General features: G+C 37.7%; 1 long non-coding RNA gene across 1 annotated transcript; it reads right to left on the bottom strand.

Annotated features, from left to right (window-relative positions):
• Positions 1 to 646: 646 nt before the first annotated feature.
• On the bottom strand, positions 647 to 8,777 carry LOC140331205 (uncharacterized). The gene is made up of 5 exons (XR_011920889.1): positions 8,466 to 8,777; positions 7,205 to 7,311; positions 5,133 to 5,288; positions 4,525 to 4,602; positions 647 to 1,611 (listed from the first exon to the last, which is right to left on the bottom strand). It is a non-coding gene; the product is annotated as an uncharacterized lncRNA (long non-coding RNA).
• Positions 8,778 to 9,131: the final 354 nt, after the last annotated feature.

Raw genomic sequence — 9,131 nt, forward strand, 5'->3', positions numbered from 1 at the left:
AGGGAGCAGAAAGAGGTCTAGCTCTATCTCTAGCACATGGTGGTTCTCTCACACAACCATTCACACCAGGGTTTTCACTCCTTGAATCACACCCCTCTGCAAGTCCAGGGCAAATCACACTGTTGATTCAGCTTTGGCGAACTCTTGATCAAGAGGTCCTGCAAACTGTCCTTGTCCTAGGCTTGGGATTGTTATCACAGACCCCTGCCCCCTCCAGGAAGACTGAAGCAATAATAAACTGGTTTGGGCAGGAACTACCACCAGGTGGTCAAACTGGGCAAGGTGTTAATGATCCTCTCATGGAAGATTGTGGTAAATAGGGAAGCTCCCTGAAGGCAATGCATACGGAGGAGAGGGATTTCACCTCAGGGGGCGTTCCTTGGTGGTGGGCGGAGCCATTAGGGCGGGACTCAGAGTCCAGCCTAGTGTACTCCCCCTCACCCCTGAAATGGCCTAGTGGACATAAAAGTTTGGCTACTCCTGTTTTAGGGACTGCATCTGTTTCCACGGATAAGAAGGTTTATAGCTTGCTTTCAAGGACGCACAATCATCCTTATATACAAGTCATATTCATATCAATTTTGGTCACTTCCAACATTCACTGGTCTTGTGCCTAAATGACACACAATCATTTCAAGAAGTGACATAAAAAAAAATTGATATCTGTATTCATTCTCCATTCTCGGTATCTATCCAGCACTCAACAGCATTCCTTTGGAGGTATCCTCTTTGCAAACATAATGTAGCCCAGGAAAAAGAACCCCAAGTCTGAAACCCATTCATCCAACATTCATACACTACTCCACATGGATATTGGCAATTTATCAATACCCCTTTGGAGAATCTCAAAAATTAATATAGTAACTACATATTTACCAACAAGTTACATTGAATTACATATTTCATCCATGCTCACTAACTCTCGTATTTAATTTCAATGTGAGCAAGTCTAATACCTACTTTAAATTTACATGCTTCTGCCGCACTTGATATTATTAATGTCCTAAGTCTCTACTCATTGTACTAATACAGCTTCCTAGTTCAGATGAAAAATTAAACAATATATGCGTGGCTGATGAAGCTGAACCTATGCCTTGCCTCATATGGCCAAGGGGTATAAGGGGGTAATATATTGTATGATTCACACAGGAACTGTGATAAATGTAGGTATCACTTAAGTGTTTGAGCGGCACTTACACTGTGGCCTTATTAATACATCACTAAACATATATACATACCTCTTAAATTCTTCCACAATTAAACATTATCAAACACAGTTTTTCTTGCTGAAGGTTGATCGAACAACTATTTTATTCATAGAAATTAACAATAATCCGTTCCTAGCAAACATTCTCTAGATACATTTACTGCTTGATGATGTCCCAGGTTTGGATAGGGAGACCCAACATTCTAGAAATATTGTCATTGGTTAAAAGGAATTGAAATTGCTTGCTATTCTGCTAAACAATTTAAAGGGTCTGTATAAGCATATTCATTGCTAATGTCATCAATATATTGTTGTAACATGAAAGCTCTTCCATCCAATTGCCATCACAAGTATGGCTGCAGAATTCCAAACTTTGGTCTTTAGTGTCACTTTTATTATGGATCCTGGAAAATAGGAACAAGAGCAGTATCAGATTCTTAGCAGTTAATAATTCATCAACATGCAGCTATTATCCCCTGGTCTAGATAGGTCATATTCTCAATATACCCTAGCTGTGAGGTACTTGCAAGTTTGGCTTAAAAAAATGTTTGCTCCTTTTCCCCTACTTGGTACCATTATGCACCGGTACCACCCTAGAACAACATGGGTGTTATATTCCTGATGAATAATGGTTAAGGGTAAGGTAATGAGTTTAAAAAAAAACGAGTAAAATATATTTTAAAATTTTATCTTATAGTCCTTAACAATACTAAACATAAAAAAAAAATAGTATAAGAATAATGAAACAAAAATGTTCTGAAAAAAAAAAAAAAAAAAAAAAAAAAACACTACCGACTACAAAAGACAAACAATAAAGCAAAGACAAAAAAAAACAACTTCTTCTGGTATGCAGACTTCCAGTTCTTTTGTGAGAAGACTTCACACCTAGAAGAACAAAGGGTTAACCTTTGTCTGATAGTGTTGTACCAATTTAACATTTTTGGCGTAATTGTTTTGAAACAATTAATTATTGAGCTCATAATACCAAGTGGTTTTTGTTTACAAAAAGACTATTGAATTAGCTTAGACTAAGATTTAGCCAGTACTGTGCTGCTACTGCAAATAACCTGTAAAAAAACACAAACATTAGCATATAAAACTTTCACAGCTTCCTTCAAAGGCCCTGAAAGAGAACACAAAGACATGAGTATACTCAGTCATGACAAACACTCATTTCTTCCTTTATCCTAACAATCTAAATTTACACAACAGACAATAGTAGAGTGTTTGCAGTACTCCAATCTCAATAAGCAGTACCATACAACTGTGCCATATAGGAGAGGAAAAATGGCAATGCAACTTGTGTTAAACTTGGTATATTTGTCCAGCCCTGCTCCTGACCATTTTGAGGGTGTTGGTCATTTCAATATCTTTTCTTCCCCCTTCAGCACTAGCTGAGTTCTCATATTTATCTTTTCCTCCAGGCTGTAAAGTACTTTCATTGTCTTGGATAGGGGTTGTACTCTCATCTACATTCTCCCCATTGCTTTCAGCTATTAAATTGGCAATCCTGGTGTGATCTTTATGAACATTTAGAGATCTACAGTACCTTTTAATATACCCAGGCCTGTTGCACTTATAGTATCTAAATGATTTTGGCCTTCTTGTACTTCTTTATATGACAGATATGTCTGATGCATACCTCTCTTTTTCTTGTTCACACCAGTTCCTGAGTATATTTATGAACTGTTGGTATAAGGAGGCATTCCTTAGGGCAATCTTAACAGGATAGCTTACAAGACATTTATTAGCCATCGAATAAAGGAACTCCACATCATCAGATGAAATATCTGGACAGTTTTACACCACCATATAAAGTCAAAGGTACTGTCACGGTCCCTTCCGTGACTGAAGTTTGAGGATCTGTCAGACAAGCTGCATGTGAGGTTATCTGACAGTCTCTTTGTTTTTACTTGTTTCTGTGTTTTTGTTTGTAATGACCACTCCCCTTGTATCAGGTGTAGCTGGTGGTCATTACTGCTCCTCCATTTAGTCTGGCCTCACACTTCATGCTATGCGGTTGATATTCACTGCTGGGATGTGAAGAGCTGGTGTGTTGTGCCATCCTGAGTTCGTGTTTATATATCTGCTACTAAGATAAGTTCTGGGTTGTTAGGAGTTAGGGTTAGGTTAGGGTGTCTGCAAGGGGTGACCATTCTCTTTTCCCTAGTCATTGGAGGCCTAGTACAGAGTTTAACCTTTCTGTTTCCCTCCCCTCCTGTTAATCGTGACAGGTATTAATTGCAGAATATTATTGGATCATTTCCTCCTCTTAATTTCACTCTGGATATATCCTGAGTATCTCTTTCATCCCTGCTTACTAACACACTTTCCAGTTCTTTCCTCCTACCCTTTGCTCCAAATGATCATAATATTCATGGATATCAGGGCCATTGGTGGTCCTGAAAACCAGGCCTTTAAAAGAGTACGTGCATCTTTCTTGTTCAGACCATATTGACACACTACAGCCTCAAGTTTATTAGAGATACTCACTGGTGACTCTTGTCCATTAAATTCACCAAGAATCTAGCACAGATGATATTTGTCCTGAACAGTGAGTGTGCTGGTATTGTCCCTTGCAGCTTTAGGTGCATTTGTTGATTGTACCCCTCTGCAGGATTTCATCTTGGTGAGAGTGCAGATATTAGCTGACTCTCGTTCGCTTTCTTGTGTACTAAGGGATAAAATGCATTTCTCTTTGGCCATCAGCTGGGAATTTGCATCTGCCAGTTTCATTTCTAGTGCTTCTTTTAGTTCTTCCTTCTGAGACCATTTTAATTGTAATGCATCCACAAACCTGCATTTAGGAATATAGTTTGCATTGCATTGTTCTACTTGCTGGTGTAGCTCACATTTTTCCTTTTTTAAATCATTCACTTTCATTCACAGCTCTTAGTTCACACATCTCAGTATCAGAGGTAGTTTCCAATTTAAGTAAACCTTCACTAAATTTATCAAATTGCTCTTTCAAATTCTTTGTAAGAGATCCATCCCAATGAGTTCTAGACAAATCCCAACTAATTGTATAAATGATCTGGGACTGACAAACATCTCATCCATTTTGTATACAATCTCAAACAGTCTTGACACTCGATGCACCCTCAGGGGTGACTGTATGCTTTTTAGGGTACAATCTTAAATAGTTTTCAAAATAAAAAAAAAAAATTGGACAAAGTTATAATCAATTGTGTAATTCAGTAGATGCTACAAACCATATCATTGTTTCAATTAAAACTGTAAATGAAGATTGATCAAATGGCGATTGATCAAAAGGCGAACAAATGGGCCTTGAGTAAAATACACAAGAATCTACTTACATTGACCCGAAGACGGGAGGATTTCAGAAGTGGGTTGTCACTCTACTTGTAAAGTATACTCTGAACTTTTGTATAAACCTAAAAGATTAATATAAATAATTATTAAGATATTAGGTGTCACGCTATATGTTCATGTGTATATATACCTATAATACACACATATACATATCTACGTATTCACACTACATATTAACGCAGTTTACTATTATGTTCCTTACATTGGGATAGTGGTGATACAAATTGACTCCTAACAGGTTCATCTGCCCATGTACGATAACTGGCAGAGGCATGCTTGTTAACATAAGTATACACAAATTCCACTTTACAAAGCTACAATCAACCAAAGAAACAAACAATAATACATGGCCAATACACACACACTGACAATACCTATACACTCACACAAAACAGAATTCAAAGTCAGACTACCAACAGAAGGCAAATTGTCCCTCAAAAAAAATTGTGTATTTTAACAAGCAATTGCATCAAAATTGTATCAAAATGTGGAACTCAACTCACATTCCATAACTCCACCTATTCTCCCTACATAAAACAAAATATTAAACATAAAAGTTATGCAAATTCAAAGTAAACCACTTATGACATACCAATTCCTCCGTTACTTTAATGTCCAAGATCCAGTTGACTCTGCATCGTGATCCTTACAGCAGGCCTGGTTGGTCCTTCAACTAAGTTTGCCTAATCTTCTAGAGACATAACTCAGAGCAGTTCTGTCCTGTGGATTTTAGAACTCCAAACGCTTTCTGGGGTGTCAAATGTAGAATGTGCTCCATTTAGAATGCCTTGTTTATAATAAAGGACCAATAGATCTTACAAAAGGGAAAGATTTATTTACAGCTTAGGGATATTATATACATATGATTTACAAAACAAAAGGGAAAAAGGTAACGGGGTATATAGGAAAGGGAGCAGAATGGGGTCAAGCTCTATCTCTAGCACATGGTGATTCTCTCTCACAAAACCATTCACACCAGGGTTTTCTCTTCTTGAACCACACCCCTCTGCAAGTCAAGAGCAAATCACACTGTTGATTCATCCTTGGTGAACTCTTGATCAAGAGGTCATGCAGATTGTCCTTGTCCCAGGCTTGGGATTGTTATCAAAGACCCCTGCCCCCTCCAGGAAGACTGAAGCAATATTAAAACTGGTTTGGGCAGGAACTACCACCAGGTGATCAAACTGGCCAAGGTGTTAATGATCCTCAGGCATCCACTCATGGAAGATCCATCATTGTCTGTGTTAACCAATCCTTTGATGGTTGTTTTAGGGACTGCATCTCCACAGATATAGCTTGCTTTCAGGAAAGCGGAATTTATCCTTACATATTATTATTATTATTATTATTATTATTATTATTAATAAACAGGATTTATATAGCGCCAACATATTACATACAAGTCATACATTAATTTTGGTCACTTCCAACACACATAAACATTTGATTGCGCATTACTGTACAAAACAAAAGGATTTGACAAACACTGCTGGCAAATGCAGCAATCAATCAAACACAAAATCAGGGTGTTAGCAGCCTTAATGAATGAAGAGCATTATCACTTAGTTATTTCTGAATCCTGGCTCTGGTTTTCACATGACTGGGCTGTCAATATTTCTGGTTATACTCTTTCGTAAAGGCAGAGTAAAATAAAAAGGTGGTGGTGTCTGCCTGTATGTGAAAGAATAAATTGTTTATTGTTGCATATCGAGATGCATAATACACAGTAATTATTGGAGTCTGCTATAGGCCTCCAAGTGCTAAAGAAGAAATAGAGAATCAACTACTCGCACAGATGTGCTGTACAAGTTGGCACAGTTGTAGTAATGGGTGATTTAACAACCCTGACATTGACTGGAGAGGCGGACATTTAAATAATTTAAAACCAGATTAATTTATAGTACAGTTTGTAGAAACCCCAACTAGAAATGATACTCTGCTAGACCGACTTTTTGCTAACAAAGCAAAACTTATAACAAATGTGCATATAAAAGAGAAACTGGGTAGCAGTGACCATATTATGATTTCATTTAATGTAAGCTGTAAACAGGAAGCATACACAGGAAAGATTATTAAAACATGAATCAAAAAAAAGAAATAAAGAATGTAGCGGCTCTTTGCAGCAACCTTATTATAAAAATCTAATAAACTCTTTTATTGGGCTTGATAAAATAATACAAATAGTACAAACTTGGAAAATACACACATTTATAAAAAGGTGTAATTCTGACAATTTTAGGCAGAATTATCTAGCAATAGTGTTCTAGTATATGTTCTCACATGTAGTTTGATCTCATGCTTAGTAGGTCAAAATATATACTATATAGTTAGTCTCCCCCGATGTGTTTCGCCCTAGTAGGCTTCTTCAAGGGACAATGAGACCCTAAAAGTCATATAAGTATGTATATTTATACAATGATATACAGTAAAAATAAAATAACAACCAAGCCCATTATAAAGCAATGACTCACTTGGTATATTGACCCAAAGCTAAATGGAATAGAAGATCAAAAAATTGGACTTGCATCATATGCCGAATCAATGATGATGGAGATTGGCAGATTTTATATGCTCTATGATCAAGCAGTTAGACATATAAGAGTTTATTAGGAGGTACCAAATATTTGAAAGTAAAGATTAGAGATAAAAATTGGTTATTCTTACTTGGACAGTATATTAATGACTGTTGTTGGTAATTACATTTGCTTGTTGATCTCGATGAAATCTATAACAGTATCAGAGTTGAATAGCAGATAATAAGTTGGAATGCTCTATAAGACAAAAGGGGGGGGGGGAGAAAGGGTGGAGGGGGCTAAAATAGCAAAGAAATAAAAAACAAATAAGCTAAATGTAATTTATCAGTAATCCACAAGATGGCGTACCTGGGATAAAGGTCCCCCTGAGGGGAACCATATAAATATTCGTATTTTCTAGTAACATATATAGATGTTACTAGTAAATACGTATGGTTACATCATGTTTTAATTGAACACTTTTGGATATAAAGTCCCTTTGTTAATATTTGTTAATATTTTGGAATTACATTATGTGATTGTGTAAAAGCATTATTCACTTTGTATATGACCATTTATGTACATGATCACATGTCATATTATACAGACATTTTTAAATCATTATATATTCCACCATGAATTCTGCTCCAGTGCATGGTGAGTGAGGCATCACAGTGGGGGGTGTTAACCTTTGGGCCCGCTCAGCGATAGGCTGGCTCAGCACAACAGTAATACCATCCCATTGAACTTCCTCCCTCACCAAGGGAGGAAGTGATTATATTGGTCTGTGCATCGCACAGAGCATATGCGCACAGGAAATTCAAAACACAGGCATCTTTATTTAAAAACAGAAAACAGGCGTGCAGGGGCACTGTGTACTATCTATTCACGAACGCTGATCTATTTAAGGACCAGCTAGAGACGACTTCAGTCCTTCTTTGTTTGGGCGCAACCAGCTCCTTCCTGCTGCTCTTCACTTTACATCATTTTGTTTTCTCTATATCATCCTCAAGTAAGTAAAGGACTGGTATTCGGCAACTATCAGATCCCTTTTATTAAACCTTACACTTATATTACCCCCTTTTTTTCTTTTGGCATTGGTCTATTTGACAATTCCGGTGCCTTCTATTTACTTTGGAAAGTTGTTTCAAAATATCTACATTGCCACACCATATATAAATTAGTTCATATCATTACAGTATGTTCATTGATTAAAAACATATATTGGGGGCGTGGCTTCGAGATGGTGGTGTGAGGAGGTTTTCTTTTGAGCTCCTGCTGCCTCCACCGTACTTTTTAGCCTGGCAGCCTCCGCAGCCGAACATCTCCCCCCTCAGCCACATGCCACGAGGCAGGAGAAAGCCAGGTCCCAGGAAAGAGGGTAAGGAGACTGTGCTAGCCAGCTATTTTACCTCACAGGGCTCTTCTACTGTGCAGCACGTGGCACCCAGTATGGCGTCAGCCAGCTCCTCTCCCCCTTCCCTCACTGTGGGAGCCTCTGTATCCTCTCCTGCAGCTTCCATGTCCCACCCCCCTTGTTACTCCACGGAGTCCAGCCCTGCTTGCAGAAGGCTCACAGAACTTTAACTCCTTAGAGCCCAGCATTACTAACACAGCACAGCAGCTGCCCATACCAATCTCCCATGCCATGCTGCAGGAACTTTTTGCTACTTTACCCACAAAGACTGATTTGGAAAACATGCTGGGCAAATTGGAAGGCTCAATACCTTTTCACGCTTTTATTTGCTTTTGCCATCTGTATACACTGGTTTGAGTTCTGTAATTGTCTGTTTTTATTGGTTGCTAATAAAAAAAAAAAAAACATATATTTTCTTTCTGTTTACAAATTGACTAAAATTAATATTATTCGTATTTACCAGTAACATCTATATCTATCTATCTATATATATCTATATATCTATCTATCTAAATATATCTATATCTTTATATATACCGTGTTTCCCCGATGATAAGGCATCCCCATCGAATAAGCCACCCCCGATTTTTGCTCAAATTAAAATAAAGCACCCCCCGCAAATAAGACATCCTCTGATACCTGCCACTGTGTGCCTTTGTGT

This window comes from Pyxicephalus adspersus, chromosome 5 (assembly GCF_032062135.1).
Source record: "Pyxicephalus adspersus chromosome 5, UCB_Pads_2.0, whole genome shotgun sequence".
NCBI lineage: Eukaryota > Metazoa > Chordata > Amphibia > Anura > Pyxicephalidae > Pyxicephalus > Pyxicephalus adspersus.